The following is a 24,957-nucleotide window of genomic DNA, read 5'->3' on the forward strand; positions in this document are numbered from 1 at the left end:
TACTTAGTTTTTTACTAACGTCCTTTTTCTGTTCCAGGATCCCATCTGGGTTATCACATTACATTTAGTTGTCATGTCTCCTTAGGTTCCTCTTGGTTGTGACAGTTTAGTAGACTTTTCCTTGTTTTTCATGACCTTGAGAGTCCTGAAGAGTACTGGTCAGATATATTGTATAATACCCCTCTACTGGAATGTGTCCGATGTTTTTCTTTTTTTTTCATTTTGTACTTAAGGGTATACATAGAAGAAGATACAGTCAATTTACAAAACAGAATCAGATTCACAGACATGGAAAACAATCTTATGTTTACCAAAGGGGAAGGGTGGGGAGGGATAAATTAGGAGTTTGGGATTCACAGATTAAACTGGCATCATGGGCTTTGTGGAGGAGGATCAGAGAGGTAAAGTGGCCTTTTCATCACATCATATCAAGAATGCATACTACAAGCATGACTTATTGCTGGCGGTGATAACCTGATCAGCTGGCTGAGTTGGTGTTCTCTAGGTTCCTCCTCAGTTAAGGGTTTTGTCCTTTTGGGGAGAAGTCACTGTGTGCAGCCCACCCTTCAGGATTGGGAAGTTAAGTTGCTATGCTCCCCATCCTTGAGAGCAGAGTATCTACAGAAATTATCTAGAAATCTTTTGCACGGTAGATTTGTCTCTTCTCCTCTGTTTATTAACTTACTTCATTTATATCAATATGAACTCAAAGATATTTGTTTTATATTTTGGGTTATAATCTAATGCCATTTTACTTTGTTGCTCAAATTCTTCCAACTCTGGCCATTGGGAGCTCTTTCAATTGGCTCCTGTGTCCCTTTGATATACCCCCAATATTGTGGGCTATTTTTTGGGGAGCACATCCTTATTTTCTGGCTCTACAGAGATGCTCAGGTGTCATCTTATGTATTTTCTGTTCTAGTTCTAGAATCAGCCATTTCTTCAAGGATCCCTGATTCCTTTTATTAGAGGAAGGGCGCTAGGTGGGATCATTGCTAGTGGAGAGTCTCTGCTTCTATGCCCTTTCAACTGATAGAGCAAGGCTGTATATGTGCATATACTAACCTGTGTATATGCACACATTTATAAATGTTTCTGTGTGTAAACATTGATATCTGCATTAGCTAAATGAGTTCATTACTGATGAGTTCATGCTCAGCTAAATGAATTTATACACAGTGTCTAATCCATCACCACATGGATCATTCCAGCCTCTTCCACTTGCTTCTCAATAACCTCTGACTCCAACAGTAAGAAACCTGGATCCCACCTCCCACCATCCATCCATTTAATTGTTCAATTCTGGTACACATGTTTAGTGGTATCAGAATTGTTCATCCATGGCTCGACTTTATATAGAGTACAGTTTCTTTTGCCTTTAGTCTTATAAAGATGAAACTCATTTGCAAAGTTATTTAGTTTAAAACACCCACCTCCTTCAGTGAGGTTGTTTCATAAATGTGTAATACAGTTAGATTGCTTTGCCACACTCTACATTCCGTCAATTTGCTAAAATCACCATTTAAGTGTTGCTACAAATTTATGGCTCCAGTGACTTCTGCTCAGGGTAAGCTGATCTCAGTCGCTATATCGTTCAGCATGTGCCTGTTTCTTCACATTATGGGTTTTTTTGAATTTTATTTTATTTAATTTTTATACAGCAGGTTCTTATTAGTTATCCATTTTATACATATTAGTGTATGTATTCATCCCAATTCATCACACACATTCTTCACATTTTGAAGTCACTGTTTGCCCTGCAATCCCATTCCTCTGATGGATTAAGCAAATTTGTTTATATTCAGTTTGTTTATGTTTTTCTTGTTTAAGAGTGGAGATGATGACTTCCAAGCCTTTTATATGTTGGAGTTTTGGTTTGATTTTTTACACTCTTAATGATGTCTTTTGATGAATTGAGATGCTTTTTAATGAAGTCTGAATTTTTACCCTTTTTGGGTATTACTTTTTCCTTCTCGCTTAAGAAATCTTTGTTTTTCCAAGTTTGTGAAGCCATTTTTCTATGTTCTCATCTAACAACTTTGTTGTTTTATCATTTACATTTTGATCTATGATCCATCTGAGATTGATTTTTATGTGTGGTAGAGGTGGAACTAAGATTCATTTTTTTCCCCCATGTGGATTTCCAACCGATTTAGCACCACTTGCTGAAAAGTCCTTCCTTTCCCTACTGCATTGCATTGGCACCTTTATTGAAAATTAGGTGATGATTTATTTAGACTCTTTCTAGACTCTTAATTTTGTTCCAATGGTCTATTTGCTTATCCTTGTATCAACATCACAGTGTATAATTACTAAATCTTTACAATAAATCTTGATATTTGGTAGTGTAATGTCTTAATATTTAGTAGTAGAAGTCTTTTATTCATCAAGATGGTCCTCTCTATCCTTGCTCCTTTCAATTTCTGTAAAAAATTTAGAATCAGTTCAACAATTTTCACAAAAATGTCTGCTGAAATTTTGAATGGGATTGCATTGAATCTTAGAGAAAATTGAGAAAAATTAATATCTTAAAAATATTGACTCTTCCTATCCAAGAATATGGTATATCCCTCCATTTATTTTGGCCTTCTTAAATTTGTTTTTAGTTTTTTCTCTAATGGTTTTACATCTCTCTCAGTAAATTAATTCCCAGGTAGATGATATTTTTGACTTATTATAAATTATTTTTAAAGTTCATTTTCTATTTGTTTTTTTCTAGTACATAGAATAACAATTAATTTGTATATTGTCCTTATAGCTAGTTACCTTGTTAACTTAACTTGTCTAATAGTTTTTCATAGATCCTTTAGATTTTTCCATGTACATAATCTTATTATCTATGAATAATGATGGTCATGTTTCTTGCTTTCCAGTCCTTGTAACTTTTCTTTATTTTTCTTTTTGAAGTAATGAGGACTTCTCTTACGTTGTTGAATAAAGTCATGATAGCAGGCTGTCTTATTTATTCTCTATGTCAGAGGGTAAAACTTAAACTCTTTCAACTTTAAGTAAGACATTTGCTGTGTAGTCTTTTTTTAGGTAATATCATTGATTACATTATACTAATCAATGATAAGTAATAAGTAACAAGAAGTTTCCTTTTCATTCCTAATTTAATAAAATTATATATATATATTTGTGTATCTATATTTATAATGAATTTTACATTTTTTTTTGTGTGTGTGATGTTTATTTTCCCATGATTTTTTTTTGCTTTATTTTTTTTATTCGTTTCTGCTTTATAACAAAGTGAATCAGTCATACATATACATCTGTTCCCACACCCCTTCCCTCATGCATCTCCCTCCCTGCCACCCTCCCCATCCCACCCTTCCAGGCTGTCACAAAGCACCGAGCTGATCTCCTTGTGCTCTGCGGCTGCTTCCCACTATCTATCTACCTTACGTTTGGTAGTGTATATATGTCCATGGCTCTCTTTCGCTTTGTCACAGCTTACCCTTCACCCTCCCAATATCCTCAAGTCCATTCTCAAGTAGGTCTGTGTCTTTATTCCCGTTTTACCCCTAGGTTCGTCATGACATTTTTTTTAAATTCCATATATATGTGTTAGCATACAGTACTTGTCTTTCTCTTTCTGACTTACTTCACTCTGTATGACAGACTCTAGGTCTATCCACCTCATTACAAATAGCTCAGTTTCATTTCTTTTTATGGCTGAGTAATATTCCATTGTATATATGTGCCACATCTTCTTTATCCATTCATCCAATGATGGACACTTAGGTTGTTTCCAGCTCCGGGCTATTGTGAATAGAGCTGCAATGAACATTTTGGTACATGTCTCTTTTTGAATTATGGTTTTCTCAGGGTATATGCCTAGTAGTGGGATTGCTGGATCATATGGTAGTTCTATTTTTAGTTTTTTAAGGAACCTCCATACTGTTCTCCATAGTGGCTGTACCAATTCACATTCCCACCAGCAGTGCAAGAGTGTTCCCTTTTCTCCACACCCTCTCCAGCATTTATTGTTTCTAGATTTCTTGATGATGGCCATTCTGACTGGTGTGAGATGATATCTCATTGTAGTTTTGATTTACATTTCTCTAATGATTCATGATGTAGAGCATTCTTTCATGTGTTTGTTGGCAGTCTGTATATCTTCTTTGGAGAAATGCCTATTTAAGTCTTCTGCCCATTTTTGGATTGGGTTGTTTGTTTTTTGCTATTGAGCTGCATGAGCTGTTTATAAATTTTGGAGATTAGTCCTTTGTCCGTTGCTTCATTTGCAAATATTTTCTCCCATTCTGAGGGTTGTCTTTTGGTCTTGTTTATGGTTTCCTTTGCTGTGCAAAAGCTTTGAAGTTTCATTAGGTCCCATTTGTTTATCTTTGTTTTTATTTCCATTTCTCTAGGAGGTGGGTCCAAAAGGATCTTGCTGTGATTTATGTCATAGAGTGTTCTGCCTATGATTTCCTCTAAGAGTTTGATAGTTTCTGGCCTTACATTTAGGTCTTTAATCCATTTTGAACTTATTTTTGTGTATGGTGTCAGGGAATGATCTAATCTCATACTTTTACATGTCCCTGTCCAGTTTTCCCAGCACCACTTATTGAAGAGGCTGTCCTTTCTCCACTGTAAATTCCTGCCTCCTTTATCAAAGATAAGTTGACCATATGTGCATGGGTTTATCTCTGGGCTTTCTATCTTGTTCCATTGATCTATCTTTCTGTTTTTGTGCCAGTACCACACTGTCTTGATTACTGTAGCTTTGTAGTATAGTCTGAAGTCAGGGAGCCTGATTCCTCCAGCTCCGTTTTTCGTTCTCAAGATTGCTTTGGCTATTCGGGGTCTTTTGTTTTTCCAAACAAATTTTGAAATTTTTTGTTCTAGTTCTGTGAAAAATGCCAGTGGTAGTTTGATAGGGATTGCATTGAATCTGTAGATTGCTTTGGGTAGTAGAGTCATTTTCACAATATTCATTCTTCCAATCCAGGAGCATGGTATATCTCTCCATCTATTTGTATCATCTTTAATTTCTTTCATCAGTGTCTTATAATTTTCTGCACACAGGTCTTTTGTCTCCTTAGGTAGATTTATTCCTAGATATTTTATTCTTTTTGTTGCAATGGTAAATGGGAGTGTTTTCTTGATTTCATTTTCAGATTTTTCATCATTAGTGTGCAGGAATGCCAGAGATTTCTGTGCATTAATTTTGTATCCTGCTACTTTACCAAATTCATTGATTAGCTCTAGTAGTTTTCTGGTAGCATCTTTAGGATTCTCTATGTATAGTATCATGTCATCTGCAAACAGTGACAGCTTTACTTCTTCTTTTCCAATTTGGATTCCTTTTATTTCCTTTTCTTCTCTGATTGCTGTGGCTAAAACTTCCAAAACTATGTTGAATAAGAGAGGTGAGAGTGGGCAGCCTTGTCTTGTTCCTGATCTTAGTGGAAATGGTTTCAGTTTTTCACCATTGAGGACAATGTTGGCTGTGGGTTTGTCATATATGGCCTTTATGATGTTGAGGAAAGTTCCCTCTATGCCTACTTTCTGCAGGGTTTTTATCATAAATGGGTGTTGAATTTTGTTGAAAGCTTTCTCTTCATCTATTGAGATGATCATATGGTTTTTCTCCTTCAATTTGTTAATATGGTATATCACATTGATTGATTTGCATATATTGGAGAATCCTTGCATTCCTGGAATAAAGCCCACTTGATCATGGTGTATGATCCTTTTAATGTGCTGTTGGATTCTGTTTGCTAGTATTTTGTTGAGGATTTTTGCATATATGTTCATCAGTGATATTGGCCTGTAGTTTTCTTTCTTTGTGACATCCTTGCCTGGTTTTGGTATCAAGGTGATGGTGGCCTCATAGAATGAGTTTGGGAGTGTTCCTTCCTCTGAAATTGTTTGGAAGAGTTTGAGAAGGACGGGTGTTAGCTCTTCTCTAAATGTTTGATAGAATTTGCCTGTGAAGCCATCTGGTCCTGGGCTTTTGTTTGTTGGAAGATTTTTAATCACAGTTTCAATTTCAGTGCTTGTGAATGGTCTATTCATTTTTTCTATTTCTTCCTGATTCAGTATTGGCAGGTTGTGCATTTCTAAGAATTTGTCCATTTCTTCCAGGTTGTCCATTTTATTGGCATATAGTTGCTTGTAGTAATCTCTCATGATCTTTTGTATTTCTGCAGTGTCAGTTGTTACTTCTCCTTTTTCATTTCTTATTCTATTGATTTGAGTCTTCTCCCTTTTTTTCTTGATGAGTCTGGCTAATGGTTTGTCTATTTTGTTTATCTTCTCAAAGAACCAGCTTTTAGTTTTATTGATCTTTGCTATTGTTTCCTTCATTTCTTTTTCATTTATTTCTGATCTGATCTTTATGATTTCTTTCCTTCTGCTAACTTTGGGGGTTTTTTGTTCTTCTTTCTCTAATTGCTTTAGGTGCAAGTTTAGGTTGTTTATTCGAGATGTTTCCTGTTTCTTAAGGTGGGATTGTATTGCTATAAACTTCCCCCTTAGAACTGCTTTTGCTGCGTCCCATAGGTTTTGGGTCGTCGTGTCTCCATTGTCATTTGTTTCTAGGTATTTTTTAATTTCCTCTTTGATTTCTTCAGTGATCACTTCATTATTGAGTAGTGTATTGTTTAGCCTCCATGTGTTTGTATCTTTTACAGATCTTTTCCTGTAATTGATGTCTAGTCTCATAGCATTGTGGTCAGAAAAGATACTTGATACAATTTCAATTTTCTTAAATTTACCAAGGCTTGATTTGTGACCCAAGGTATGATCTATCCTGGAGAATGTTCCATGAGCACTTGAGAAAAATGTGTATTCTGTTGTTTTTGGATGGAATGTCCTATAAATATCAATTAAGTCCATCTTGTTTAATGTATCATTTAAAGCTTGTGTTTCCTTATTTATTTTCATTTTGGATGATCTGTCCATTGGTGAAAGTGGGGTGTTAAAGTCCCCTACTCTGATTGTGTTACTGTCGATTTCCCCTTTTATGGCTCTTAGTATTTGCCTTATGTATTGAGGTGCTCCTATGTTGGGTGCATAAATATTTACACTTGTTATATCTTCTTCTTGGATTGATCCCTTTACCATTATGTAGTGTCCTTCTTTGTCTCTTCTGGTAATCTTTATTTTAAAGTCTATTTTGTCTGATATAAGAATTGCTACTCCAGCTTTCTTTTGATTTCCATTTGCATGGAATATCTTTTTCCATCCCCTTACTTTCAATCTGTATGTGTCTCTAAGTCTAAAGTGGGTCTCTTGTAGACAGCATATATATGGGTCTTGTTTTTGTATCCATTCAGCCACTCTGTGTCTTTTTGTGGGAGCATTTAGTCCATTTACATTTCAGGTAATTATTGATATGTATGTTCCTATTCCCATTTCCTTAATTGCTTTGGGTTTGTTATTGTAGGTCTTTTCCTTCTGTTGTGTTTCTTGCCTAGAGAAGTTCCTTTAGCATTTGTTGTAAAGCTGGTTTGGTGGTGCTGAACTCTCTCAGCTTTTGCTTCTCTGTAAACGTTTTAATTTCTCCATCAAATCTGAATGAGATCCTTGCTGGGTAGAGTAATCTTGGTTGCAGGTTTCTCTCCTTCATCACTTTAATTATGTCCTGCCACTCCCTTCTGGCTTGTAGAGTTTCTTCTGAGAGATCAGCTGTTATCCTGATGAGGATTCCCTTGTGTGTTATTTGTTGTTTTTCCCTTGCTGCTTTTAATATGATTTCTTTGTGTTTAATTTTTGACAGTTTGATTAATATGTGTCTTGGCGTATTTCTCCTTGGATTTATTCTGTATGGGACTCTCTGTGCCTCCTGGACTTGATTAACTATTTCCTTTCCCATATTAGGGAAGTTTTCAACTATAATCTCTTCAAATATTTTCTCAGTCCCTTTCTTTTTCTCTTCTTCTTCTGGAACCCCTATAATTCGAATGTTGGTGCGTTTAATGTTGTCCCAGAGGTCTCTGAGACTGTCCTCTGTTCTTTTCATTCTTTTTTCTCTATTTTGCTCTGCAGCAGTTATTTCCACTATTTTATCTTCCACCTCACTTATCCGTTCTTCTGCCTCAGTTATTCTGCTATTGATCCCATCTAGAGTATTGTTTATTTCATGTATTGTGTTTTTAATCGATGCTTGATTCATCTTTAGTTCTTCTAGGTCCTTGTTAACTGTTTCTTGCATTTTGTCTATTCTATTTCCAAGATTTTGGATCTTGGAAATAGAATCTTGGATCATCTTTACTATCATTATTCTGAATTTTTTTTCAGGTAGACTGCCTATTACCTCTTCATTTGTTAGGTCTGGTAGGTTTTTATCTTGCTCCTTCACCTGCTGTGTGTTTTTCTGTCTTCTCATTTTGCTTATGTTACTGTGTTTGGGGTCTCCTTTTTGCAGGCTGCAGATTCGTAGTTCCCGTTGTTTTTGGTGTCTGTCCCCAGTGGCTAAGGTTGTTTCAGTAGGTTGTGTAGGCTTCCTGGTGGGGGGGACTAGAGCCTGTGTTCTGGTGGTTGAGGCTCGATCTTGTCTTTCTGGTGGACAGGTCCACGTCTGGTGGTGTGTTTTGGGGTGCCTGTGGCCTTATTATGTTTTTAGGCAGCCTCTCTGTTAATGGTTGGGGTTGTGTTCCTGCCTTGCTAGTTGCTTGGCATAGGGTGACCAGCACTGTAGTTTGCTGGTCGTTGACTGAAGCTGGGTGCTGGTGTTGAGATGGAGATCTCTGGGAGATTTTCGCCGCTTTATATTATGTGGAGCTGGGAGGTCTCTTGTGGACCCGTGTCCTGAAGTTGGCTCTCCCACTTCAGAGGCACAGCACTGACTCCTGGCTGCAGCACCAAGAGCCTTTCATCTACCCAGCTGTTCTGCTGGAGCAGCGCACTCCTGGTGGACGAGGCGCTCTTCCCGTTGGTGCGTGCCTGCGCACGCACTTCTCTCAAGTTTTACATTTTTATCAAATGCTTTTTTGTTCTTTTTTCTCCTTATTTTGTTAATATGGTTAATTACATTAATTGATTTTATATTTAAAAAATTACATTCATGGATTAAATCCAACTTGATCACAATGTTTATATTTTACAAAGTTGATTTACTAATTTTTGTAGGTGTTTCACATCTGTGTTGTAGGAGAAATCTCACTGCAATGTTCCTTTCCTGTAATATTCTTGCCAAGTATTGATATCAAGGCTATGCCAACCTCACAAAATACTTAGAAAGTGTACACTCTTCTATAAATCTCTGGAAGAGTTTGCAAAACTTGGTGTTAAATATTTGTAAGAATTCACTAATGAAGTCATCTGGTTTTGATGATTTCTTTGTGAAAAGCTTTTAATTTATAGACTGTAGTAGACTATAGCTGTAGGAGCATTTAGATTTTGATTTTTATTGTGCCAGTTTTGGCAAATTGGATTTTTAAAGGATTTTGCTCATTCAATACTATTATCTTTTTAATATCTGTAAGTTCTCTAGTGAAGTCCTTTGTTTACTTCTTAAAATGGCAATTTATCTCTTCTCTCATTTTCATCTTGATCAATTTTTCCAAAGATTTATTGATTTGATTAGCTTTTCCAAAAATCAATTTTTGGCTTTTAAAAATTCCTAATTTTTTGTTTTATGTTTTATTTATTTCTGCTTTTTTTTCTTTCTCAAGTCCTCCCTTGTACATTTTTGAATTTTAACTTTCTCTTTTTCTTCTTCCCTTCCTTCTTCCCTTCCTTCCTCCTGTACTTCTTTCTTTATTCCTCTTTTTTTCTTCTGTTTAACTTCCTGATTTAGGTTGACAAACAACCTTTTGTACATTATCAGGGACCTAGTTGGTAATGGCCCAATGGATCACTTCTGAAATCAAGCATTAAGCCCAATTGTCTTAGGATCATAGTGGTGGTTACCTATAAAATATTGTCATTAAAAACAACCTCAAATATATTAGGATTCATAATCATAATCAAATGAATTATTTATAAGAATTCACAAGTTTTCATTTTTTTGCTTAATAATATGCTGTGAATATTCTTTCACAACACACTAATTTTTATAATGCAATTTTTTATGGCTACATAATGTTCTAGTGTAAGAACAAAGCATACTTTATTGTTATGGTTAATAAACAATTTTATATTGTTGGATATGTAAGGTGTTTCTAATTTTTACTACTGATTTACTTATTGTGCTCTAATTTAGTTAGTAGATATCCTCCTGAAAATTATGTAGAATCTAATTTTTTGTGAATTAATGGTTATTGTGGAGAGAACAAGCATGGTAATTCACTGTGTTAAAAGGAGTAATTTGTTTTCTAAAATATTTGTTTCAAACATCTAAATGTTTACATAAAGTTTGACTTAAAATTGGCTGACAGCTGTGATATCATGCTCTTCATTGAATGAATAATTCTTTTCCTCTCTTTCTCTAACACAACCATACACATTAATTTATATTTTCGGATTTGACCCATTGACTTTGTACAACAATAGATTGTTAGACTAAAGAGAACTTGAATTATTTTCTAGAATTTATAAAAATGAGCACTTAGACATAGGAAGATGATGTCATCTATAGTAAGAAGGAAGAAAGGGAAACAGAAGAGGAAGCTTCGCCTTTCATTGTGCTTATTGCCACCACCTTTGGCACCTGTGTGGTGACTGACAGGTATTTCATGTGGAACCTGCTGGCTTCTTGCTTCCCTGTGCTCTGGAAATCACCTAAATTCACCCTCTGTGGAAAGTCTTCCCAGCATTATCCCAAGGGGTATGAACTTGTCAACCTAGTACATGATACACCAAGGCCGGGACCACTGAAGGGTTAAGTAGAGATTTTTTATAAAGCACTTCAGAAATGAAAAATGTTCTACAAATGCCAAGATTATTAAGGCACTTGGCAGCATTTCAGAAAGTGGAAATTTTTCTGCTGACTTAGGTTTTGCTTAATCTTTAAAATGAAGATGTGAAACCCTCAAATTTCAATTTAATTCAACAAACATTTATTGAGTATATATGATTTTCAAAGTTTGTAGACTAAAATTAATAAAACTTGTTCGTCCCCTTCAGAGGTTTACTGTTTAGTGCCTGGATAAACAGGCACACAGCTCCTTATAATACAGGGGAAATCCCAGAAGTTCCTCAAAGAGGTATACGGTGATCACTGTAGTTGTCAGAGCCAGAGGGCACTTCCAACCCGAGTTAACTAGAGATTGAGTTGTGGAGGAGGAGACGTCTGACCTGGGCCTTGAAGGGTGTTAAAATTTTAACAGAGCAGATCCTGGGAAAAGGGCATTTTAAGCAGAGGAAACTAGGCATTTAGAGGTGGAGAAGGCATTTCATGGAAAATGGAAGTGTCTCAACTTTGTGCATCCTGAGCAAAGATTGGGCTGAGGAAGTAGGATGGGGTCAGATTATAGAAGACCTTTATTACTGGGCTAAGGAGGTAGTAGAGCACTGCTGAAGGCCTTTGAGAAGGGCAAGTGAGGACACAGGGCATGATTGGACCCAAAAAGTAGACACTCAATTGTTTATGGAGTCATCCAATGCATTACATTTTCTTAGGAACATTCTAATGCCAAGAGCAGTTTTCTTAGATAAGTTCCCCTTTCTGTTCAAGGCAATGGGTCGAGTTTCTATTAAGATCCAGGTTGTGTTTTAAGTATATCTGACCTCTTCCTTTGGCAGAAGTGCTTCTCTTTACCTTGTCTTCACCGTCCCATCTTGGTCTCCTCCCAGGCTTGCTCATCAGTCCCCCCATCCCCTTGAAGGCAAAGTCACTTCCCTGTTCACTCTTGTGCTGGCATCTCTGGTCGGGTTACTTTCCTTTTCTTACTGATTCTAGGTTCTATTGTTTCCCTTCAGATAATGGAGAGCTAGGTGTACCCATGAACTTCTGTGATTCTCTTTTTTTTCTTTTTTAAGTTTTCAGTGCTTAGATTGAATCACTGTAGAGAAAAGTGAAAAGTGCTAGTGAACAAAAACAAAACCCGGAGGGAAGAGAGAGCAGAAGAGAGATCTTTAAAGCATTTTTTAAAACTAGCTATTAAGCAAGATGATATCTCTGCCTCAGCTTCTTCGTGTGTCACAAGGAGGATGATAATGTGTACTGCATGTATTATTAAGTGAATTAAATTAGTTCATATTTTGAGCAAAATGTTTAGCCAACCGACTTGTACAGGGTTACCATGCAGTAAAAGTTCCCTTAAACAGAAGGATGAACATTCAGTAGATATCCTAAAATAATTTTATCATGGAAAAACAAGTTTGCTTTTTCTACTATCGTTATTCTACTTTTCCTCCATCTTGTTCTAGATTTCTTAAGTATTTGTAACCTTGAGAAAACATAACATAACCTCTGTGTAGAGATCCTCCTGTCTTCCAGAAACCAGCTAGTAGAAGGAAGGCCAAGTAGCAGCTGAAGAGACAACCACCTAAACCAAATTTGTATTGAAATCTTTCTTGCTTAACTCCAAATTTCATTGGTTACTTCTTCTTCTTCTTTTTTTTTACACCTTTACTGGAGTATAATTGCTTTACAACGGTGTGTTTCTGCTTTATAACAAAGTGAATCAGTTATACATATACATATGCTCCCATATCTCTTCCCTCTTGCGTCTCCCTCCCTCCCACCCTCCCTATCCCACCCCTCTACGTGGTCACAAAGCACCGAGCTGATCTCCCTGTTGCTATGGTGCTGCTTCCCACTAGCTATTTTACGTTTGGTAGTGTATATATGTCCATGCCACTCTCTCACTTTGTCACAGCTTACCCTTCTCCCTCCCCATATCCTCAAGTCCATTCTCTAGTAGGTCTCTGTCTTTATTCCTGTCTTACCCCTAGGTTCTTCATGACATTTTTTTCCTTAAATTCCATATATATGTGTTAGCATATGGTATTTGTCTTTCTCTTTCTGACTTACTTCACTCTGTATGACAGACTCTAGGTCCATCCACCTCATTACAAATAACTCAATTTCATTTCTTTTTATGGCTGAGTAATATTCCATTGTATATATGTGCCACATCTTCTTTATCCATTCAGCTGATGATGGACACTTAGGTTGTTTCCATCTCCTGGCTATTGTAAATAGAGCTGCAATGAACATTTTGGTACATGACTCTTTTTGAATTATGGTTTTCTCAGGGTATATGCCCAGTAGTGGGATTGCTGGGTCATATGGTAGTTCTATTTGTAGTTTTTTAAGGAACTTCCATACTGTTCTCCATAGTGGCTCTACCAATTTACATTCCCACCAGCAGTGCAAGAGTGTTCCCTTTTCTCCACACCCTCTCCAGCATTTATTGTTTCTAGATTTTTTGATGATGGCCATTCTGACCGGTGTGAGATGATATCTCATTGTAGTTTTGATTTGCATTTCTCTAATGATTAATGATGTTGAGCATTCGTTCATGTGTTTGTTGGCAGTCTGTATATCTTCTCTGGAGAAATGTCTGTTTAGGTCTTCTGACCATTTTTGGATTGGGCTGTTTGCTTTTTTGATATTGAGCTGCATGAGCTGCTTGTAAATTTTGGAAATTAATCCTTTGTCCGTTGCTTCATTTGTAAATATTTTCTCCCATTCTGAGGGTTGTCTTTTGGTCCTGTTTATGGTTTCCTTTGCTGTGCAAAAGCTTTGAAGTTCATTGGTTACTTCTTACAAGTGAAGAATGGGATATCTCTTGTAAAAAATTAACTAGAGTCAGGAGGCCAGCAGGGGGCGCTCTCACACCCTCTGATGATGGCAGAGCCCAGTGGGGAGAAGAAAGACTCCTTTTCTTTCCTGGCAAGGACTCAGCCAATGAAAGCTGTGGACGCTTTGTTTACTCCAGCCCTCCCAGCTTCCTTTCGCCTCTGTGAAAGACTTCTCTATTTTTGCTGGGGACTTGGACGGTCACTCGCCATGGTTGCAGACCCCAAACTGCAATTCTCTACTGATCCTGAATAAAACCAGTTTTGCTAGAGAAATATCTGGCAGTATATTTGTTTTAGGTCAACACTCTGTACATATTTTATCTGATAAAGCTCACATATTTTACTCAGTCAATTTCAGTCATAATAGCTAGGATCAGTGATTCTCAATCAAGGGCACTTTTTTCTCCCAGGGAAGAGTTGTCAATGTCTGGAGACACTTTTATCACATCTGGGGCTTGCTGCTCATGGGTAGAGGTCAGAGATGCAGCTAAACATCCTACAGTACACACGATGGCCCTCCACACACACACACACACGAACGTTACTCAGGATCAAATGTTAATAGTGCCAAGGTTGAGAAACTCTGGATCATATTGAGAGGGTCTACGCTTCAGTGCCAGCTGAGAGTGAGGCTTTGAGGAGATGGTGCTAGAGGATGAGCAGGTGGAAAGTCAAGCTGACTACCTGGCATACCTGAGTGGAGGATTCTGGACCAGGGCAGGTAGGAGGAGGACCCTGTGATCCAGGGAGAATTTCTGGTGATTGGGGTCTGAAACAAGTTTTGCTTATTTGTCAACTTGGTCAAGGCAATAGGAACAGGATATTCAGGGAATCACATGGCTGTAGGGAAGGGCTTGCTGTCATGTTTCTTCAGATGGAGACCTTCCCAAAAGGTATGAATGGTGACCTGGGCCAGGTTGAGGGGAGCATCCAGTGCTGATTAGCTCAGCATTTGTGGGCACATTGCAATAAAGTCAAGATAGCAGGAAGAAAACATGACCCAGAGCCAGAATCATTCAGAATATTTGCAATGAGATAGATATAAGTGGTGGGTTTAAAATATGTGCAAAATTCCTCGATGTTCCCTTCAAAGGGGGAGCCTAATTCTCCTCCTTTTGAGTTTGGGTTGGGTTTAGAGATTTAGGTCTAATGATGGGCTAAAAAAGAAGTAATGGAACATGACCTCCGTGGCTAGGTTACAAGATTCATGGCCTCTGCCTTCTTCTCTCTTTTTGGATCACTTTCTCTGGGGGAAGCCAGCTGTAGTGTCATGAGGACACTCAGGTAGACTCACGAAGACATATGAGGTAAGAAACGGAGGCCAACAGCCATATGAGTGAACCATCGTGAAGCAGGTCCTCAGCCCTGGTGGAATGCTCAGATGACTGCTTGAGGACACATGGAAACCCTGAGCCAGAACTCCCAGCTGAGCCGCTCTCGTATTCCTGACCCTCAGAAACCGTGTGATAATACATTCTTGGTGTTTTAAGGTGGCAGATTTTGAGGTAGTTTGTTAAACAGCAATATATAACTAACACATAAATATTCAGGAGTGAGTTTTTTCATTAAGGATTGTTCTAGATAGTATGCAGGAGGTTTAGGTGTAACTTTTAAGGGGTAGAGGTGTCATTGCCTCTTCATTATAAGAGATAGAATTTTGATTCAGAATTGTGTGCTTAGGGATATGGACTTGTGAACAGACTGCCAGGATTCCAATGTTGATTCCCATGTACTAGCTTTGTGACCCTGGACAGCTTAACCTCTCAGGATTCAGTTTGCTCATTTTTAAAACAAAGATAAGGATTAATAGTTGTAAAGTGCTTATAAGAGTGTCTGGAACATAGTAAGCATGAAATAAACATTAGCTGTTATTATTACTTCTGTAGTTGTATCACCTTACACTCAGAAGGTGATTCACATTTATAAAATACTCTGCGTATGTTATTGGAAAGCTTGGAGCCTGGGTCAGAATGGGCTCAGTGAATGAATTCTCAAATTTGGCATCAAGGGCTATCTTTATGTGGGACCCTGTCACACACAGTTTTCAGGCTGGCCTGGAGGCTGCAGCACTTAATGCCAACTGTGTGGTGGTTGCTTGTTAACTATTGTCATAAGAACAACCTCAAATACATTTGTGTGAGAAGCAATAAAATAGTCATAAAATGTTCATATTTTTTGACAGCTTGGCTTTTTTTTTTTTTTTTTCTTTTCCGGTACGTGTGCCTCTCACTGCTGTGGCCTCTCCCGTTGCGGAGCACAGGCTCCGGACACGCAGGCCCAGCGGCCATGGCTCACGGGCCCAGCCGCTCCGTGGCATGTGGGATCTTCCCAGACCTGAGCACGAACCCGTGTCCCCTGCATCGGCAGGCAGACTCTCAACCACTGCGCCACCAGGGAAGCCCTAGCAACTTGGCTCTTAATAAATACTCTTTCCCCTGAACTCTTAAAGAAAATTTATCTAATTTTAGTGCCAGGTACATTAACTTTTCAAAGAAGGAGATTTGATCTCAAATGTCATGTGCCCTTACATACAATACATTTTTACCCACTGGTTAAGGTTGATAATGATGTTATATGGATTTCAAGTAATTGGCACAAATCTGGAACTTGAAATATAAAATTTCAAAATAAATTTTAAATTTACCAAAACTCTTCTCAAAACTACCTTTCCGTTTAAATGAGGAGTATCAGCCCTGCTCCTGCCCATTTGCTCTCTCTGTTACTTGCACCTGTGAGCTTTCAGAATAAACCCATCATCATGCGCTGAATGCTTGTGTCCCCTCCAAGATTCATAGCTGAAAACCTACCCCCCACAATTAATGGTATAAAGAGGTGGAGTCTTTGGAGGCAATTAGTATTAGATGGGTTTGCTTCTGCGGACACAATGAGAAGTCAGCCATCTGCAGCTCACAAGAGGGTCCTCACCAGAACCTGACCGTGGGGCACCCTGACCTGGGATTTCCAGCAGCCAGAATAGTGAGAAATGAATGTCGGTTGTCGATAAGCCATTCAGTTTATGGTATTTGTTATGCAGCCTCAGCTGACACCAGGCATATTTACTAAACAGCATCACACTCAAGTCAATTGTGTGTCTAAGGGGAGAGTAAGGCAGAGCAATGGATCACTTTGGATTTTTTTCTTTTTTTCTTTTTTCCCCTAATCTTGAAATAGCACAATAAGTGGAGAGAAATTTTAGAAAATTTTGCTGGAAAAATAAAATATGAGAAAATATACCAAGAGCGTGTCTTTCTGCCATGATGGAAATGGCAGATTTCCATCATGTTTATCAGAAAGAAGGAAGAATAAAATCAAAGCACTTGAACTGCATGTGCTTTTAAAATATAGAAAGAGCTGTACTGTTCAAGAGACATATTAAATCAAAAAAAGACAGCTTAGCACATTTTATTGTGTGGGAGGAAACTTACCTTCGCTAAAACTGATACTATTTAGAAAATCACAATACCACCTCTAATCACGGTGTATCTTGTATGGGTCTAACCTGTTTGCTTCACAGATTTTACTGAAATCAGTCTGACTTTGTTTTGTCATTTTTACTAGGATAAATCCTTAAGCAACTGCATTTCAGATTCTTTCTTGATATAAACTCTAGAAGTGATAGAAAGAAAAGAGAAAACTATTTGGGGGAAAATGCTCTCCTTTTTGTATGAAGAAAAAAATTTGAAATAAATAACTATATTTTGTTTTTCTATAAATAGGGATAATAATATTTTCAAATTTATAGGGTTGTTATCAAAATGAGTTATCATTAGGAGTCAATATTAATAAAGAATTTAGAACAGAGCCTTGTTCATAATGCATGTTATATCAGAGCTACTTAAGTGCTTAAATAAGAGAATTTTTAGGATGCAATTGTTTAGGGTAGAAATAAGTGTTAGTGATAATGTGGCATGAGGTAGGTCACCGGAGGTGTAATAGGAGGGTAACAGTCACCTAGATGTTCATTTGTATGATGACTTCTGTTTGTTTCTTAGCAAACGAAGTTGACACAAACCATTCAGACAGGTCTGCAGAGGTCTGAGCAGATGAGGACAGGAGATGGTTGCTTGAGTGCTGAAAATTCTTTGCTCTTCTTTCCTTTGTTAGGGCTTCACCCCTCCTTGCTTGGTTCTAGGAGAGGCTTTCGGATTTTTCTTTAAGGCTTTTTTGTTAAATTTCTTCCATCAGAATGTTTCCTACCCTTATTATCTTGCTTACTGAATTAGAAGAGTACAGTTTTAACATGGTGTATCGCCCCGAAACATGTGCTCACCCACTCATGCACTCACAGGAATATCCCCTGGCATGAATGCTGGACACATTTCAACTAAAGTTTGGTTTCTTTTCTGTCAGAATTCACTTATCCTCCAGGGCAATTATTCAGTTAAGGGAAGGAGGGTCTGGGTACTCTGATTCTCTCTGAAGTAGGCTTAAACTTTCTGCGATAATATCAACAGCTCACATGTGCTTCTGGCTTTGCAATTAAAAAATACTTTCTGGAAATTATCCCTTTTGATTCTCATAACAATCCTATAAAGTATTAATATTGTTCACTTTTATCTGAAGGGAAAACTGAGTCTCAGAGATTAAATTACCTACCCCAATACCACAACTATAATGTAGAGTTAAGAGTTTCCAGACCTAAACTTTCTTCCCAACTTGCTTTCAGTGTATCACTCAGGGTTTTATTTTTAAAACCAGAATCAAGGCAAAAAATTCAATATGGTTAGCCGTTTTATTTGTTTGTTAGTTTACTTTCCTCTCTCTCTCTCTCTCTCTTTTTATGTTTCACCCTCTCTCCATAGTTGCTTAAAAGGACAAGTTGGAATATCAATTAGCCACACATTAATGCCTTTAGCTTGAGGCTTTTAGACCTTGTGGGAGGAAAAATTCTAAAGCTGTCTCCTCTGATTCCCATTCCCTAGTTATCCCATCAAATAGTTGTCTGGACAGGGACTCTGCAGTTGTAACTAAGGTTACTAATCAGTTGACTTTAAAATAGCGAGATTATCTTGGATTTTCTGAGTGCACCCATTGTGACACACGAGCCCTTTGAAAGCTGGAGAGGAAATAGAAGAGAAAAAGCCACAGGAATTCAAAGTGTGTTGACTCCATATTTTGTTGCTGGCTTGAAGGAGGAGGAGGCCAGAGAGGAATTCTGCCAACCACTAGTGAGCTTGGGTTAAGATACTGAGCCCCAGGTGAGAACTGCAGCCCTGCCTGGTACATTGGTTCCAGCCTGGTGAGACCCTGGGCAGAGAATCCAGCCACGCTGTGCTGGACTTTTGGCCTACAGATCTGTGAGATAATAAATGAGTACTGTTTTAATATGCTAACTATGTGATAATTTGTTATGCAGCATTAGAAAACTAACACAGATCTGTACATTTAAGTCTATATAATTCGAAAGAGAATATGTGAAATTTTTATTTACCACATTCTTGGCCTCACTGGACACTGAGATGAGAGAATGATAACAATCTCCATTCATCATTGTCAAAAAGCACATGGCTCCAGGGGATTCTAAATAGTTTCTAAATTTAAGGGAATTCTACTACTCCCTAAGCAGTAGTAACATTGCTCTACCTGGTAATAAAAGTAGTTTGAGTCACTTCAAGGGGTTGTGCATTTGGGTGATTCCAATAGTGATGATATTGTCTGCCAAGATGGCTACATGCTATTTCACCTACTTACACTGACTGGCCAGGGCCACACACTTCTCACCATAGGGACTCTGTAGCCTTTATTGTGTGTGTGTGTGTGTGTGTGTGACTCTAATTGACCCCATGGTAATGAACCAAAGATCCCAGCCTCCTTTGTAAGAGTAGAAAAAAACACAGCCAGCACCTAAGTCCCATCCATTGGGCATTTTGTTTGGAACATGAGTTCTATTCCCAGAGATTATAGGCTGAATTGTGTCCCTCAAAAATCATATGCTGAAGCCCTAAACCCCTATTACCTTTTCTGGAGTAGGGTCATGGCAGTGGTAATAAATTAAAATGAGATCATGCTGGAGTAGGGTAGAATACCCCAGTCCAATTTTTTTTTTTTTTTTTTTTACCAGTACGCGGGCCTCTCACTGTTGTGGCCTCTCCCGTTGAGGAGCACAGGCTCTGGACGCACAGGCTCAGCAGCCGTGGCTCAAGGGCCTAGCCGCTCTGTGGCATGTGGGATCTTCCCGGACCGGGGCACGAACCCGTGTCTCCTGCATCGGCAGGCGGACTCTCAACCACTGCGCCACCAGGGAAGCCCCCCCAGTCCAATTTTACTGGTATCCTTATATCAATAAAAAGGGAAAATTTAGACACAGATATACACACACAGGGAGAATGCCATGTGGAAATAAAAGCAAATATTGGGGTGATTCAGCAAAACCCAAAGAACACCAAACATGCCAGAAAACCACCAAAAGCTAGGAGAGAGGCCTGGAACAGATCTTTCCTCACTGCCCTTAGAAGGAACCAACACTTCCAACACCTTGATCTTGGACTTCTAGCCTCCAGAACTGTGAGACTATACATTTCCGCTCTGTAAGCTACTCAGTTTGCAGTACTTTGTTATGGCAGCCCTAGCAAACCAATATACTGCATGATATAGAAACTATTCCCAGACCAGCCTTCATTACAGCTAAAGAATGACAGGGTAACCTGTCCCACAGGCTTGTGTCAATCTAGTTGTAATTCTGACCTTGATGGCAAAATTTTTCTGACACAACCAAGGTATTCAGCAATCTGGTGTCACCTCTAAACCTTTTTTTCCGGATCAGGTCTGCCTGTACGAACCTATATTCATCAGTTACCCTGAAGCCCCACATGGAGGTGACAGAACCTAAGATAAGCACATGACTCATTGATCTGAGATGGGCCAAATTCTGAGAAATATTTGATTGCTTGTCATAAAAATGTGTTAAGTAAGACCACAAAAAGTATTTGCAGAGAACTACCATAGTTTCATGAACAGTCAAGGCAATGGGTTTTCTGAAGTTAACGAAATCGACTTATTGGTCCTTTACATCAATATAAAAGTTTAGAATAGGGAAAATACTCAGCACTAAGCTTTTTACTAATTCTAATAGCTTCTTGTATTAAAGACAAAAAATGCCAAATATGTTTGACAACATTTGTCTGTAAAATAGAACATACATTTAAGAACAAAATGTTGTTTTTCTTATCTATGTATTTAGCAACCTTGAAAGTTAAGGTTAGATGACAGAGAGAAAAAGGAAAAATCTAAGATTTGGGAAATAAGTGTTCCATGTCCAGTCTCTGATATCAGGCACAGTTTTGGGCCATCGTTGTAACCTCCCTCTGTCTGATTCTTCGTCTGTGAAATGGAAGTGGGTGGGCTGCCATGATAGTCTTCCCCGGAATGTTATGATGAGATGACTGTGGAAGTTCTTTAAGTTCTTTGAAAAATATATCCAGTAAGTATTTTCCCAAGGAAATATGAAAACTATTTCTGTACATGTGTGTGTGAAAACTCATCTGCTACTGTGGCTTCTAAGTCACCAGCTTATTGGAATCGTTTTCTATAAAGATTTGGTTGGAAAGAGAGGAAAGTGAGCAGGGCACGGAGGCTACAAGGTAGCAGTGGATGCGGCCTGTGTCAGGGCACCAAGGCAGGAAGGAGACCAGGAGGGGCAGCTTGACTGTTACGAGGGTCTACATTTAGTACTAACACTGATATTATCAATGCCTATGACATTTTGCAAAAATGCTGAGGTTGGGATGATTGGTAAGCTGGGACAAAGTGAGAGAGTGGCATGGACATATATATACTACCAAATGTAAAATAGATAGCTAGTGGGAAGCAGTGGCATAGCACAGGGAGATCAGCTCGGTGCTCTGTGACCACCTACAGGGGTGAGATAGGGAGGGTGAGAGGGAGACGCAAGAGAGAGGAGATATGGGGATATATGTATATGTATAGCTGATTCACTTTGTTATAAAGCAGAAACGAACACATCATTGTAAAGAAATTATACTCCAATAAAGATGTTTAAAAAAATAAAATAAAAATAAAAAATAAAAACCATTTCCAGGGTTACCTCTCCCCACTCTGTGACCCTTGCAAAAACACTTTAGTCTGCTGTAAGCTGGTAATCCCTTAATACATGGATACCCTGGTGGGGAAAATAAAATCGGATTGTATACCTTAAAAAAAAAATGCTGAGGTTGGGATGATTTTATATATGTACGTATATGTGCACACACACACACACACACACACTCTGAAGCTTCATATAATGAGGCCATATATAACAAGCACTTTATATAAAGACTAAAGCAATATGGAAAGACACACATAAGGCTTTCTAGTTTTGAAAGGTTTATCTCACAGCTTTCACCCTGACATCGATTCACCTGCATTCACAGATTCAGAGCGGTAAGAAACCCCTGAATTACAGGGTTGTGTGTACAAGAAATTCAAGTCGGGTAACTGCGGCAGAGTGACCCAAAACAGCTCCTTATAAAACCGTACTCATTCTCCCAGGCTCAGTCACTCTTTTCCATGGAGTGTTTCTGACCTCCCACTTCCCATTCTGATGCCCCCTGCACAGAACTGATTCATTTCATGCCCGTAAACTTATCACGTGGTATTAGCTCAGAAATCGCTTTCCCTTCCTCTCGCACAAGCTTTTGGTGCTGAGGTCACAGCAGCGAGTGGTAGGGCAGACCCTGGCAGGGACTGGATCTCCGCCCCTCCTCGACGCCACGCAGAACCCCTGGAGCTCACGCGCAGGCGATGGACCTATTTGATTCCATAATGCCGTGTGTTTATTCAGGACATAGGCCTGTGCCTGTCTTCAGTCAAGTTCTTGCTTCTGCCTCTAATCTTTTCTGTAATGGGCCCGATAGTAAATATTTCCAGCTTTTTGGGTCATGTGGTCTCTGGTTGCTTTGCTGTCACAAGTGCAGCCATAGATAAATGGACATGGATGTGTTCTGATAAAACCTTATTTGCAAATACAGGCATTGGGCCAGACCTAATCACTTGTCCTGCCTGTTTTTCTCTCCCTTCCTATTTTTCTGAGTTAAACTATTATCAAGATCCCTACCTAAGCTCTGGCAGTCGTGTCTATAACTGTACGCTGAATGAGCAAACAGACTTCTACACAATCTGATGCTGTGTAGTGTCTAGGAGCTCGGGCTCCGTGATCAGATTTGTACTGAAACCCTATCTTGGCCACTAATTAGCTTTGGGATTGCAGGCAAGTCCCTCAACTTCTGTAAGGCTCATCTGTAATATGCAGGTAACAATATTTACCTTACAGGGTTATTTGAAGACAGAATCTCATATATAATTAATTATCCTTATGATTTTTTTTTTTTTTTTTTTTTTGCGGTATGTGGGCCTCTCACTGTTGTGGCCTCTCCTGTTATGGAGAACAGGCTCTGGATGTTCAGGCTCAGTGGCCATGGCTCACGGGCCCAGCCGCTCTGTGGCATGTGGGATCTTCCTGGACCGGGGCACGAACCCGTGTCCTCTGCATCGGCAGGCGGACTCTCAACCACTGCGTCACCAGGGAAGCCCTTATGATTTTGTAATGTCTTTTTTTGTTTATGTCCGCTATTTACAGGGACCATCTTTTTTTTTTTTTTTTTTTTCTTTTTGTGGTATGCGGGCCTCTCACTGTTGTGGCCTCTCCCGTTGCGGAGCACAGGCTCCGGACGCGCAGGCCCAGCGGCCACGGCTCACGGGCCCAGCCGCTCCGCGGCATATGGGATCCTCCCAGACCGGGGCACGAACCCGTATCCCCTGCATCGGCAGGCGGACTCTCAACCACTGCGCCACCAGGGAGGCCCCTACAGGGACCATCTTTATTGGCAGTTATATCTTCAGAACCTAGTGCAAGGCACCCTGATCTGGCAGTGAGTAACTTAGTGTTAGATAAACGGTAGGATCATGGCAGGTCACTAGAATTTTTGCAGAGACTTTTGTAGAGCAGTTTTAGGTTCACAGCAAAATGGAGAGGAAGGCATAGAGATTTGTGATATGCCCGCACCCCAAAATGCATAGCTTCCCCCCTTATCAACATCCTCCCCATTGATGAATCCATATCAGTGAACATCACAATATGATTTTACATAAAAATATAGTTGGGATAGAGGAAGAGTCTCCCATGCAGGGAGGCCACTTTTGGACTCATATCATAGAGAAAACATATTTGGTTCTACCGATTTATTCAAATAAGAAGCAAGGGTCACAGAGATCTGCTCTCAGGGGTGTTTCCTGCCAGGACATGAGCTCTTGACACTGGGTGAATATTTCACATCCCCACCTTAGGTCAGGCCACGCTGACTGTTAGCTACCAGTGAGACATGTGCTACCAGCCTAAGGTCCACATCTGCCTCACCTGAGATAAAAGTGTCTTTAACTTTCTTCCTCTCAGGGAAAAGGGCATCAGCAGTCTGTGAAATTGCTTCTTGGAAATCAGATATAGGTTTTGCGCTTTGGGCAAACTCAGTGCTCCTCAAAATGTACTGAATTCTTGAAAAGAATATTTCTTAATGGACAATTTCACTTTGCTATGATATTGAAAGTAGCTTATGAAATTCTCACATGCAAAAATTTAACATTTTCATATAATTACAAAATAATATATACATATTGTATGAAAGTCAGAAGATACATCAAAGAGCTGAGAGGGTAACAAGAATCAAGATAAATATGCTGGATTCTGGATATACATATACACACGTATCTATGTGCATATATACATATATTGAGTTATTCTAAGTGTTCAAATGTATTGTGTCATTTAATTTTCATGATACCTCAGTGAGTTACGTACAATTACTCTTTCTATTTCACAGATGAGGAAAATGAGGCTTAAAGAGACTAAATGACTTGACTGAATTCATACAGATAATTGTGGAACCTGAATTTTAACTCAGATGCTGTGATTTGCATTTCTGTTCTTCAGTCTCTATGGTGTGTGTGTGTGTGCACACACATATGTACAAAACATTTACGGTCATATTGTATATACTCGGTGGAAACCTGTTTTTCAATTGGTTATAAATATTTCCGATGTCATTAATATTTTTCTATGACATAATTTTGGGTTATGGCATAGTTATCCATTGTAAAGCAGGATTTGTTTATTTAAAAACACATCGTTAGGGCTTCCCTGGTGGCGCAGTGGTTGAGAGTCCGCCTGCCGATGCAGGGGACACGGGTTCGTGCCCCAGTCCGGGAAGATCCCACATGCCGCGGAGCGGCTGGGCCCGTGAGCCATGGCTGCTGAGCCTGCGCGTCCGGAGCCTGTGCTTCGCAACGGGAGAGACCACAACAATGAGAGGCCCACATACC

Source organism: Mesoplodon bidens (assembly GCF_964165515.1).
Source record: "Mesoplodon bidens genome assembly, chromosome: 12".
In the NCBI taxonomy this organism is placed as follows: Eukaryota; Metazoa; Chordata; class Mammalia; order Artiodactyla; family Ziphiidae; genus Mesoplodon; species Mesoplodon bidens.